Raw genomic sequence first — 13,828 nt, forward strand, 5'->3', positions numbered from 1 at the left:
GCCATCATCTTGCCAAACTCACAAAAATCTTGATTCGTTGACCCAAAAATGATATCATCAACATAGATTTGCATTACAAACAAGTCATTTCCAAGCTTCTTGGTAAAGAGAGTGGTGTCAACCTTTCCCATCTTGAATCCCTTAGAGAGTAGGAAATCCCTCAATCTCTCATACCATGCTCTTGGTGCTTGTTTCAATCCATACAAAGCCTTTCTCAACTTGTAAACATGGTTGGGTTTCTTTTCATCTTCAAAACTGGGAGGTTGCTTAACATACACAAGCTCATTGATGTACCCATTAAGAAATGCACTCTTCACATCCATTTGATACAACTTGATGTTGTGGGCACAAGTATAGGCTAACAAGATCCTAATTGCTTCCAATCTTGCAACCGGGACATATGTTTCTCCAAAGTCAAGACCTTCAACTTGAGTGTAACCTTAAGCCACTAATCTTGCTTTGTTTCTTATTACTATCCCATCTTGATCTTGCTTGTTCCAAAAGACCCACTTGGTTCCAATCACATTATGATCCTTAGACCTCTCAACTAAATCTCATACTTGGTTTCTTGTGAAGTTGTTTAGCTCTTCATGCATAGCATTGACCCAATCAATATCCTTCAAAGCTTCATCTATCTTCTTAGGCTCAATGGATGACACAAATAAGAAGTGCTCGCAAAACGAAGCCAATCTTGATCTTGTTTGCACACCTCTTGAAATATCACCAATGATAGTGTCCAATGGATGATCTCTTACAACATTAGTTGGTTGAAGCACTTACACTTGATTGCTAGCATTTTATTGATCACTTGGTTGAGATGATGAACTAGCCATTTGTTGATCTTGCACATTGCCATCACTAGTGCTTTCTTGGATTTGATCATGAGAACCACTAGCTTGCACATTTGAGTTAGAGAGCACTTGATTCTTGTCATCTTCAACATTAATCACCTCTCTAGGCCTTATATCACCAATGTCCATGTTCTTCATTGCATTGATCAATTGAGTGCCTCTTACATCATCTAGATTCTCATCTTTCTCTTAGGAACCATTTGTTTCATCAAACTCCACATCATGAACCACCTCAAGAGTACCACTAGCCAAATTCCAAACTCTATAAGCCTTGCTAGTAGTGGAGTAACCAAGCAAGAAACCTTCATCACATTTATTTTCAAACTTGCTCAATCTAGTGCCTTTCTTTAATATGTAGCATTTACAACCAAAAACCCAAAAGTATGCTATGTTAGGCTTTCTTCCATTCAAAAGCTCATAAGGTGTCTTCTCCATCATGGGGTGACAATAGAGTCGGTTGCTATAATAGCAAGCCGTGTTGATTGCTTCGGCCCAAAATGAATGACTCACATTGTACTCACTCAACATTGATCATGTCAATCAAAGTTCTATTCTTCCTTTTAACTAAGCCATTTGATTGAGGAGTGTACTTAGCCGAGAATTGATGTCTAATTCCAAATTCATCACACAACTCATCAATTCTAGTGTTCTTGAATTCACTACCATTGTCACTTCTAACTTTCTTGATGGTTGTTTCAAACTCATTGTGAATGCCCTTGACAAATGATTTGAATGTTGCAAACACATCACTCTTGTCAACAAGAAAGAACACCCATGTGTATCTAGTGAAATCAACCACAATCATAAATTCATATTTGTTTCCACCAATGCTAGTGTATGTGGTTGGTCCAAACAAGTCCATTGTGCATCAACTCAAATGCCTTGGATGTGCTCATCATGCTCTTCTTAGGATGTGTGTTACCAACTTGCTTTCTGGCTTGACATGCACTACATAGCTTATCCTTCTCAAATGTGACATCTTTCAAGCCTCTAACTAAGTCATGCTTAATCAATTTGTTCAATTGTTTCATTCCAACATAACCAAACCTTCTATGCCATAACCAACCCATGCTAGACTTAGTGATCAAACATGTTGACAATTGAACTTCTCTAGCATTGAAAGCAACCAAGTATAGATTCTCATATCTAAATCCTTTGAATATCAAGTTAGAGCCATCTACACTTATAATCTCTACATCATCCACACCAAATATGCACTTGAAACCAAGATCACACAATTGAGCTACCGATAATAGGTTGAAGTTCAAACTCTCTACTAGTAGCACATTGGAGATGCTCAAATCATTGGATATTGCAATCTTACCAAGCCTTTTGACCTTGCCTTTGCCATTATCACCAAATGTGATACTATCAATCCCATTGCTCTTGTTTTCATTGATTGAATTAAACATTCTTGGATCACCTGGTCATGTGTTGTGTGCACCCACTATCAAGCATCCAATGCCTTCCTCCGGCTTTATAATTGACCTACAAAAGAGGATCAATTCCTTTTAGGTATCCAAACTTGCTTGGGTCCTTGAAGGTTAGTTACCAAGGTCTTTGGTACCCAAATGGCCTTCTTCTTTGGGCCCACAATTGGTGTACCAATGAACTTAGCCTTCACACCATTGGCACACTTAAAAAGCATGTAACAAGAATCAAATTTAATTAAGGATACATTAGGTAGCTTGTTCTTGTTAATCTTACAATTTTGCTCTATATGCCCAACTTGCTTGCATCTATTGCAAAATCGACCATTGCCTTTCACAAAGCTAACTTTAGGAGTGACAAAGGCCACCTTGCCTTTCTTGGGGTTATAGCCTAATCCCTCTTTGTTGAGAGAAAACCTTTGGCTACCCAAGCACTTTAGCAAGTGGGCTTCTCCACCATAGGCATTGCCTAAGGCACGAGTGAGCTCATTCACCTCCTTCTTGAGGGTCTTATTTTCCACCATTAGTGAGGTTTCACAAGTGAGACCATCATTCAAAGATGAAGTAGAAGTGGTAGTGCTACAAGAAGTGTTAATGGGAGCAACAAAATTAGATTCATCAATAAGATCACATGTTAGTCCCACATCACATGATATGATCACTTGCTTCTTCTTGGCTTCCTCCACTTTGACTTGCTCAATGAGAGAGGAGTGAGCCTTTTTAAGCTTAGAGTGAGCATTGCCAAGCTTCTCATGGGCTTCCATTAGCCTCTCATGAGTACCATTGAGCTCATCAAAGGATTGCTCAAGAAATTTTACTTTCTTGCGTAATTCTTTGCACTCCTTTCTTTTCATCTCATTACAAGCGTGCACTTGCTCACACATGTCCAAGAGCTCCTCCTTGGTGTACTCCTCATCCTCATCCTCATCATCATCATTATCATTCCTATAAGAGTCACTTTCACATTCATGATCATCACTCTCATCATAATTTACCTTGGTAGGCTTTGCCATGAGACATGTCGATGGAGTATCGAAGATGGAGAGCTTCTTGTTGATGGTGATACTTGCTAGTGCTCTCTTGATAGATTTCTTGTCATCATCACTAGAGCTATCACTATCTAAGGAACCATCACTATCCCAAGTGACTACATAGCCTCCACCCTTCTTCTTCTTTTGGAAGGTCATTCTCTTCTCCTTCTTCTCCTTCTTTTCATTTTTATCTTTCTTGTGCTTCTTCTTCTTCTCATCTTCATCATTATCACTATTGTAGGGACAATTTACTACAACATGATTGGGGCTCTTGCAATTGTAGCATCTTCTCACATACTCTTTGCTCTTGGTGCGATCTCTTCTCTTTCTTGCACCATAGCCCTTCTTCTTCATGAATTTGCCCATCTTGTGCACAAATAGAGCCATGGCTTCATCATCAATGTCACTAAGATCATCATCATCACTTGATTCTTTCTTGGACTTGCCCTTGTTCTTGGATGATGATGAGCTAGCCTTAAATGCTACACTCTTCTTCTTCTTGTCCTCTTCTTCCTTCTTGTCCTCCTTGTCATCCTCCTCTCTTTCCACACGGTATGTCTCTTGGGTCATGACATCACCTAGTACTTGGTTGGGGGTAATCTCTTTCAATCCTCCTCTTATGATGAGCAATCTCAACATCTCAAATCTTGGAGGTAGGCACATCAAGAACCGATGAGAGACTTCATCATCCTTGATCTTCTCTCCCAATGCCTTCAAATCATTGACAATCACTTGCAAACGATGGAACATCTCCGGAATGCTCTCATCTTCCTTCATCTTGAAGCTTGTCAATTTATCCTTGAGGATATATAATTTAGCACTCTTCACCACCGGTGTGCCCTCATATGTTTCCTCCAATCTCTTCCACACCTCATTTGCTCTTTCACAATCCTTGATTTGCTCAAACACCTTGAAATCAATGGCATTGTATATGGTGTTGAGAGCCATTGTATTGCATTGCTTGTTGATCTTATCTTGGTTGGTGGGATCATCAAGATCAATGATAGCATAGTCATTCTCAGTCACTTCCCATACTTGATCATTGATTGAACCAAGATACATCCTCATCTTTCTCTTCCAATAATCATAGCATGTGCCATCAAATAACGGTGGTTTGCCCCCCACATGGTTGAACACAACTTGAGCCATAATTTAACACCGAGGTTGTTAAGCCTTCAATCAAATGGTGACCACGGCTCCGATACCACTTGAAAGGTCCTAATATGGCTAGAGGGGGGATGAATAGCCTATTTAAAAATCTATAAATCAACTAGAGGAATTTGATTAGTATGACAAATAGCGAAAAGCAAACTTGCTCTAGCTCTACAAGGGTTGCAAGCCACCTATCCAACAATTCTAGTTGCAATGATTCCTAGGCACACAACTTGCAAAGTTACTACTCACTAAGAGCTCTCAATCTTGCTACTCTAAAGAGCTCCACTAGATGAACTTCAAATAACAAAGCAAGCTCTCAATTCTAATTACACTAAAGAGCTTGCCACAACTAGTTTGCAAGAATATAAATGAGTGAGTAGAGTGATTATACCATCGTGTAGAGGAGTGAACCAATCACTGGGTGAATATTAAATCAATCACTGGGAGAATACCAAATGGCAAGAGACAACCGATTTTCTCCTGAGGTTCATGTGCTTGCCAACACGCTACGCCCCCATTATGTTGACCAACACTTGGTGGTTCGGTGGCTAAGAGGTGTTGCACAAACCTCGTCCACACAATTGGACACCGCAAGAACTTACCCACAAGTGAGGTAACTCAATGACATAAGCAATCCACTAGAGTTACCTTTCGGCGCTCCACCGGGGAAGGCACAAATCCCCTCACAATCACCGGAGATGGCCATGAACAATCACCAACTAGTGCCAATCCTCCACTGCTACACCAAGCCATCTAGGTGGTGGCAACCACCAAGAGCAACAAGCGAAATCCACAGCAAAACACAAATACCAAGTGCCTCTAGATGCAATCACTCAAGCAATACACTTGGATCCTCTCCCAATCTCACAAAGATGATGAATCAATGATGAAGATGTGTGGGAGGGCTTTGGCTAAGCTCACAAGGTAGCTATGTCAATGTAAATGGCTAAGAGGGAGAGCTTGAGCCGGCCATAGGGCTTAAATAGAAGCCCCCACGAAATAGAGCCGTTGGGCTCCTCACTGCACTGAACATGGGCCGATCGAACGCTCCGGTCGTGCGATGTGCGCCGCGTGTCATCGGCTTCAAACACCGATCACCTAATTTCAACGGCTCAAGTGATGACCGGACGCAGTTAGTTAGAAAGTGACTGGACGCTGGACCTCAGCATCCGGTCGTTTCCAGTAAGGTTCTAAACACTGAATTTTCACGACCGGACGCGTCTGGTCATGCTCGACCGGACTCGCCTAACGTCCGGTCACTTAATGTCTCCACTGTGCACCACACGTCAGCGTGCGTCAGCATTGATCAGACACACCTTGCCAGCGTCCGGTCACTCTTCACACCAGCGTCCGGTCACAAGACTGAGATGCGTGCTCACTGCTGCTACTGACTGGACTCTGAACCTAGCGTCCGGTCACTACACCACCAGCGTCCGGTCACTCTGTGAACTCCTTGTCTTTTCTGTCTAGGGTGCCGGTGAGGTTTCTAACCCTTGCTCAAATGTGCCAACCACCAAGTATATCACCTTGTGCACATGTGTTAGCATATTTTCACAAAGCATTTCAAGGGTGTTAGCACTCCACTAGTTTCAAAATGCATATGCAATGAGTTAGAGCATCTAGTGGCACTTTGATAACAGCATTTCAATACGAGTTTCACCCCTCTTAATAGTACGACTATCTAACCTAAATGTGATCACACTCGCTAAGTGTCTTGATCACCGAAATAAAATAGCTCCTACTATTTATACCTTTGCCTTGAGCCTTTTGTTTTTCTCTTTCTTCTTTTCCAAGTTTAAGCATTTGATCATCACCATGCCATCACCATCGTCATGATCTTCGTCACTGCTTCATCACTTGGAGTAGTGCTACCTATCTCATAATCACTTTGATAAACTAGGTTAGCACTTAGGGTTTCATCAATCAATCAACACCAAACTAGAGCTTTCAGCGGGCCAAGGCCCTGGAAGAGCGGCGGCGGCGGCTTGACGCTCTGGCAGCAGGCGCTCGGCGGTGGAGCGGCACTGCACCGCGTGCAGCAGCTCCCGTAGGGCCTCGTCGGCCAGCTGTCGATCATCACCGTAGCTAGTAGCTCGGACTGAGCTCCTCGTCGACTTCCTCTATCTCAATCGCCGCCCTCGGCTCCTTTTCCTCCTGTCTGTCACCGCGTTCACACGGAAGAGAGGGGTAGAGCTGCTCCTGGTGGGTCTCCTGTCTCCGCCACAGATTAACATACGGATGGCGCTAGCATGTCAAGGAGATTGGTGAGAGGGTGGGAAGAGGATGATGAGTGGGACCGTCCTCTCTCAGTGAAGTGCAGTGAGCATGAGGTGGACGCCGTTGACAACCAGTTAACAGAATGCTAGATTTCGGAACGGATTATTACTTTCAATGGTATTTTACGTAACGGCAAACTTTCGATGATATTTTCTGGATGTCGTGATCTTTCGATGGTATAGAACCAATTTTCCCTTTTTTGAAGAACCTCACTGGATGACTGGAAGTATTTTTATTTCTATGCCTGCCAACTACTGCAAGTCTGTCTCACAAAGTAAGGCAGCTGGTAGTAGCAAGAACCATATGTGTGATTCCCATAATTGCTAGTACACCTTTGATTGAACAAACATAATGGCAAAGTGTGGAGGAAAGGAGACAAAAATAAGAATTATACACAAGGAGAGGTGATCACAACCGATGAAAATTGTAAGCAATAATCTGACAATTTGTTAGGACTTATTGGAATCATTTTTACTCTTCTAAACGTTATGATCTCATAATGGTTTGGCGGCATTTAGAAATAAAATAATTAAAAATAAGTTATTTGAGCACGAATCTTTTTTAAGCTTAATTGGCATTTTGTTTCTTTGGTTGTCTCCTTGTAACCATGCTAGGGGTCAATAACATTTCTTCTAGCTAGAGACGGCAGTGGCCAATGAAACATGGGAATAAGCATTACTTAATGGCATTCTCTTTTGGACTAATACAGCTTGTCTTGTCGTCATGCCTCTTGTGCTGTATGAAAAGCAAATCTTTGAAGCTTTCCTCCCATATGTTTTTTTCTTGGTGAAATGTCAAGTACCACCCTTTGTCCTGATGCATGCTACCTCCATGTCTGTGTGCAGATTCATGTTAAATATACTACTAATGTAATTCGGCATCCCATAGTAATAATCGTATTTTATTTTTGTTGTGATATTTTTATAATGGACTGGCATAAATATATTAGAACAATGGCATTTGTTTAAACTTGCCTGTTGGCATTTCCTGTGACGTGTATACATGCTTTTGGTCGATTGCATAGATAGATTCAGCACTACTTGTTGCTAGCCTGAATGAAGTACATATGGGTTTTTTTTTATTATTTCTGCCTCCTTTTCTATTTCGGTTAGAGGACAAATTCAAGAACAACATGGGGTCCAACCAAGTGCGGTCGATATATAGCTAAATGTAGCTGGAGAAATGAGATTCCAAATTCTGATAGTATCCATCATTTATAGATTCTTTTTTTTTTAAATCATACGAGGGTATCTAAGAAATACGAGGGCTGTCTAAATCATATTTCCATTTATCAAGAAATGCACGCCATATTTCTTAAAAAATATCATGTGTCCCTTTTTAAAAGCACTTGCTCATCGAGGAGGACATAGGCACACACTTGTATTTTACCGAAGTGGTTAGTTGTCACTTGAAAAATGGTAATGGATTTGTGACCAAAAGTACTTCTACATTGTCAAAATAATATTAGATAATAAATCTCGGTAATTTCTACTTAGTGAATATTACTGTTTTTAACCTTGCATTATTCCGAAGATTGTACCAAACAACAAACAAATCGAGCAAAGTGTTGGAGACTATGACAATGGATATTTTCATCAAAAATGGGTGGCTACGGGCTACCTTTGAATAGGTTTAGGGCTTAGTTTGTTATTAGTCTTATTTGGTCTCTCAGCTTTTATGTCTTTTGAAAGACTCTCTTCATCAACCGGAGGCTAGAACTTTATAATAATGAATGATTGAGTGCAGAAACTCTTACGGAGTCTCGAATAAAAGATTTTTCTCTTTTTTTCTAAAAAAATCAAGCAGAAAGTAGTGTAAGTTTCACTACCCTCACACATCATTTCATATGTATATATATGAATGTTTTTTTGGAACAAATTAATTGTGAGTTTGTGATACCCAAAACATTTTGTTCATATATGTCCTACCTACATACATAACAACAAGAGAGAATTATCTATTTGGCACCGAAACAAATCAGTCTTCCGTATTTGGCACTAAAAAATTCGAACTTTCTTATCTGGCACCAAGTTGAAATTTCCTTCCCTCGATGGCACTACCGTCCATTTAGACCCATAACGGTGTTAAGTGCCTCATAAAATGACATGAATGCCCTTGTTCATGGTAGAAGCAGTGATGCCAAATAGGAAAAGAATAAATGGACAAGTTGTCAAATAAGAAAATTATAAATATCACAAATATACTTGGAACTAAAACATATGATTTTGATAATCGAAAACTGCAAATAAATAATCAATAAATTTCAAATGTTATGTTATTCACTAATCCACATGTAAATAACCATTTTAGAAAGAGGACCTTATTATTTAAAAAGGTTCTGCATATTAAAAAATTAATTAAAATACATGTTTCATAGCTACAAAGCGTGGACATGGACATGTCACAATTGATACAATAATTGTCTTTACGGAAGAAAAACAAAAATCATAGCTACAATAATTTTGATACAATAGAAACCACCACTGGTCGGTCCTAAACCGAAAAAGAAAATTGATTGTATATTCATTGATTTCGGAAACATTCTAGTCTGAGAATGCAATGTTCATATAAATTAGCATATAAGCTTCCCACAAACATTCGACTGTCCTAACACATACAAGGGCAAACAATAAATAAAAGCAATAGAATTGCTTCCTGTAACCTGAAAAAACAAAATAAAAGGCACTTACATGGGATTCTAATGTAGTCATGGCATCTCAACAGGACACAAAAATGACTTACTGGGCACCTTTTCAGCGAGTTTGTAAGTAGAGCTGTTAGAAGCTGGATTGTGTAGTATCTCACATAAAAGTCTTCCTCTGACTTCAAACCAAACAGGCAGCGATAAGCCAGGACTCAGGACACATGAAGCAGGTGATGCAAGTTACATGCTGTTAAGGCAAAAGATGAGTAGTACTCACCAATAAGCTCAAAAAGAAGAGAAATATTCTCCGTTTCTCGAGACAACAGATTTGAGTTCACCGACGCCAGTTGAACCTCAGTCTTTGGTCCTTGTGACGTCTCAATAGGAGTCAATGCGCTCACAAAGGTCTCAAGGGCACCTCTCACAAGCTCTACATCCTCGCGGTCTTCTTTCAAAATATTGAGGAGGATAGGAAAACCTATTTTTGCAAATTAGAAAGGAAACAAATGTAAATATGCACCAGTCTCGCCAGAGCAGCTAGAGAACAAATATCAGGACACAGGGAGAAAGGAGATACCCATTGCTCCAAACGACATCTGTGCCGAGTGGCTTTCTGCCATAAGAGACTGCAGCTCGGTCATGGCAGACCTCCGGTCATCAGGTATCGTGCCATTGCTTATCCGGTCAAGATATCTCTCGATGTAGGATTAACTGATATAGGTGATGCACATAAATCAATTGCTACTTTTGCTTGATAAGAGCAGACAGCATTGCAGCGAGTCTGCGAGTGAAGTAAAAACCAAACATGAAATTTGCAACTGAGCCTACCTATCTTCCTTGGACTCGATCACCTCGTTGCCGAAAACGAATTTCTAAATTTTGAAATATTAACTGAATTTCTAAATTTGAGTGCACTTGTTCACACCAATTTCAATCAAAATTGACTTTTTCTAAATAATACAATTCCATTTTCATATGATTTAACCACCGAAAGGTGCTACATCTGAACTATAATAATATTTAGAACATCTTGTAATTAGTAGAAAGAAGGCAAACTAACTAATGCAAGCTTTACTAACTATAGATACTATAAAGGTTTATATGCCGGCAAAATTTTTAGTATCATTTACATATGATGCTATGAGACCCTCCATTTTTATTAAGAAAAGCTAATCCTTGGCATGCCAGGATGGCAGGACCCATGGGCCATGGGATCCTCACTATGATCCTGAGTTCCCAACAGCCTTTTTACCTACTACATGCTTCAGTAAGCCAAAAACCTACTAAAAAATATTGCCAAAGCAATTACTTATGTTGCAACACACTGTTACCACATGAATGAACCCAAAATTATAGGCGTCCGTTCAATGGCAGAGAAGTTTAAAATCCCTTTGATCAAATGCAGCAACGGAAAACAGGGCTTAAGCGCCATGATGACACTCGTTTAACTGTGAGGTCTATACATGGAGTCATGGATCCATGTGAAATTTTAGTGAGCACCTAGGAAATATTTCCCAGAGAAGCAAAAGGCAAAGAGTAGCAGCACATGTCAGCACACACTTTAGATGATGAATCATCATCAGGCATGGAAGCAATCAAGCAACAAATTACTAATTTACTATAGGTGGCTGATTGGTGACTTCTTCATAGACTCAGTGGCAATTATAAGCAAGGAGGCAACAATTGCAATGGCAAATAGCCAATTATATCGCACTGAACCTAGCCCCAGAACCGTCTAAATCTGTCGAGGAAAATACCCAAAAATATCTCAATTAGCACGCTAGGCACAACAACTGAAAGCCGCAGCAGTAGCACTGATGAATTCAGGGCTCGACGGGATCGGGGGGTGGAAGGAAGGGGAGCGGGCGAGCTCACATGAGGTGCTGCGTCTGCCTGATGGAGGCGACGTCATCGGGGTCGACGAGCGACCTGAACCGCTCCGCCACCTCCTGCGTGGCTGCTGAGGGGGCGGGCTCCGGTAGCGGCTTCTCCATGGCTTCACCGCCTCAGCCGTCCCTGTTGCTCCCACCGCAGCTGTGGCTTCCCCTCCGCTCCGGGGTCCGGGTCGAAGCGCTGCGACCTGCGAGCGTTTGGGCCAAAACAGATCAAAAATTTTCCGGGCGCACCACGCGCCGGCCCGACGAGCCCACCCCGCCGCCGCATTCCCCGCCGGACCCGCGCCTCGATCTACGACCATGGAGCGAGCTTGGTTGACTGTGGGGCACCTCGAGCTGGGGGACCCGCCCCGCGAGTTCTTGGGCACCGGCGGCCGGCGCCTCCTTTTCCCCATCCTCATCTCCTCCGGCCTCCATTCTCTCTAGGTTTCGGTTTGAGAGGTTTCGTGTCTCTTGTTTCTCATTTAGAACATAGGAGTGACGGGAGAGAGGAACTCGGGGGAGAAGGGGAGACGGACGGACGCATGAGACCGAGGGCGTTTTGGTACTTCTGACGAAAAGCTGACATGGTCTTCCTAGTCAACTAACGGAAGGATGTCTAAAATGGACGGAAGTGCCATATACGGAAGGAATTTTCAAGTTGATGCTAGATAAGGAAGTTCAAAATTTTCAGTGCCAAATACGAAAGAGTGATTTGTTTCAGTGCCAAATAAAGAATTCTCTCTAACAACAATATGCATTTCCTGTGGAGTTGTAACCACCAAAAGCAAACTGCAGGGGCGTTTTAGTAAATAGCCGAGCTACTGATTGCCCATCCCATCAACCCCAACGGAAAGGTCCTATGATCTTCCCTTATCCGCTGACATGGCGTGCTCCCATTGGCCGCGCCGGATTCTCAGACCTACTGTGACATCCGGCCCAGTTTGGAATTTGGCCCATAGTGGTCCATATGCAAGTTAATGAAATATTATGGAGAGTTTAGTCCTACCTTGGTTGTTAAAGGTGAGATAGACCAACATATAAGCTTCTAGAGTCCATCCCACCATTTCCGAGTTAATCCTTTTACGTGAAACGAGGACGAAAGCGTAAGTGAGATGGTGTTATGTGTGGTTCTCTCAGCGTGCAGAGTGGATCTGAGTTGTTTGGACTCTGGGGCGTTACAAATAGTATCAGAGCCGACCTTCGCGGCCACGGGCGCGTGCGGGTTAGGTGTGCGGACATGGAGTTCATTGCGCGTGTAGGCTCTACCGGGTGCACGTCATGGCACATGTACCGACACTGGACGTACGGTCGTGTGTGCTAAGAGGGAACGTTTCTGGTCATCGTTTGCTTGGTTGTGGGTGTGTTGGGCCGATGAGGACGTCGGTTTCTTTGAGGGGGGTGTATATGACATCCGGCCCAGTTTGAAATTTGGCCCATAGTGGCCCATATGCAAGTTAATAAGATATTGTATAGAGTTTAGTCCCATCTTAGTTGTTAAAGGTGGGATAGATCAACATATAAGACTTCTAGAGTCCATCTCACCATCCCGAGTTAATCCTTTTACGCAAAGCGAGGACGAAAGTGTAAGGCTGTGTTTAGTTCGCGAAATGAAAATTTTTGGATGTCACATTGGATGTTTCGGGGATGTCGAAAGGGATTTTCGGATACTAATAAAAAAACTAATTACATAGCTCGCCTGAAAACAGCGAGACGAATTTATTAAGCCTAATTAATTCATCATTAACGCATGTTAGTACTGTAGCACTTATGGCTAATCATGGACTAATTAGTCTTAAAACATTCGTCTCACGATTTCCAACCAAACTGTACAATTAGTTTTTTTTGTCTATATTTAATACTCCATACATGTGCCGTAAGATTCAATGTGATAGTTTGGAGTAAAAATTTTTGAGAACTAAACCAGGCCTAAGTGGGATAATGATAGGTGTGGTTTGCTCAACGTGCAGAATAGATCTGGGCCGTTTAAACTCTGGTGCGTTACACCTACGTGGCGCGCTCTTTTATCGGCTCGGCAACCTTTTCACGTGAAGCTAAGCGCGGGGCCGCAGGACCTTGGAAGCTAGCATGTGTGCATGGCTGATGGTGATTGGTCCAGTACCAAGAGGAACAGTGCTACGCACACCCCACAAGCCTCTCTCTGGGCGCCTTCATTTTCCATTTAATGCAATAATTTGGGATTGTGCTACAAGATTTTTCCCTTAATAATTTGGGATAAGTTTCGCATATTGAAGGTTTGTGTCACAACATTCGACTGCGAACAGGCCACATGCTGCAACTGGTAGCTAGTGTTGTTTTATGTCAGTGACGGGAGTCAGGAGTTTCGTCCGCTACTATTTTGTGCCAGCGACAGCAGCGGCGTGAACAGAGTTTTCTCCGTATGCGCGTAGCATCAAACTCTTCTCGCTTTTGGACCTGGGCTGTGTTTAGTTAGTGAAATTTGGCTAATGTAGTATTTTTGTTTTTATTTAGTAATTAGTATTCAATCATGAATTAATTAGACTCAAAACGTTCGTCTCGCGATTTCCAACCAAACTGTGCAATT

The 13,828-nt window shown here is 41.9% G+C and overlaps 1 pseudogene; it reads right to left on the minus strand.

Annotated features, from left to right (window-relative positions):
- Positions 1 to 9,351: 9,351 nt before the first annotated feature.
- LOC136491686 (golgin candidate 6-like) lies at positions 9,352 to 11,700 on the minus strand (annotated as a pseudogene).
- Positions 11,701 to 13,828: the final 2,128 nt, after the last annotated feature.

Source organism: Miscanthus floridulus, chromosome 11, assembly GCF_019320115.1.
Source record: "Miscanthus floridulus cultivar M001 chromosome 11, ASM1932011v1, whole genome shotgun sequence".
Lineage (NCBI taxonomy): Eukaryota > Viridiplantae > Streptophyta > Magnoliopsida > Poales > Poaceae > Miscanthus > Miscanthus floridulus.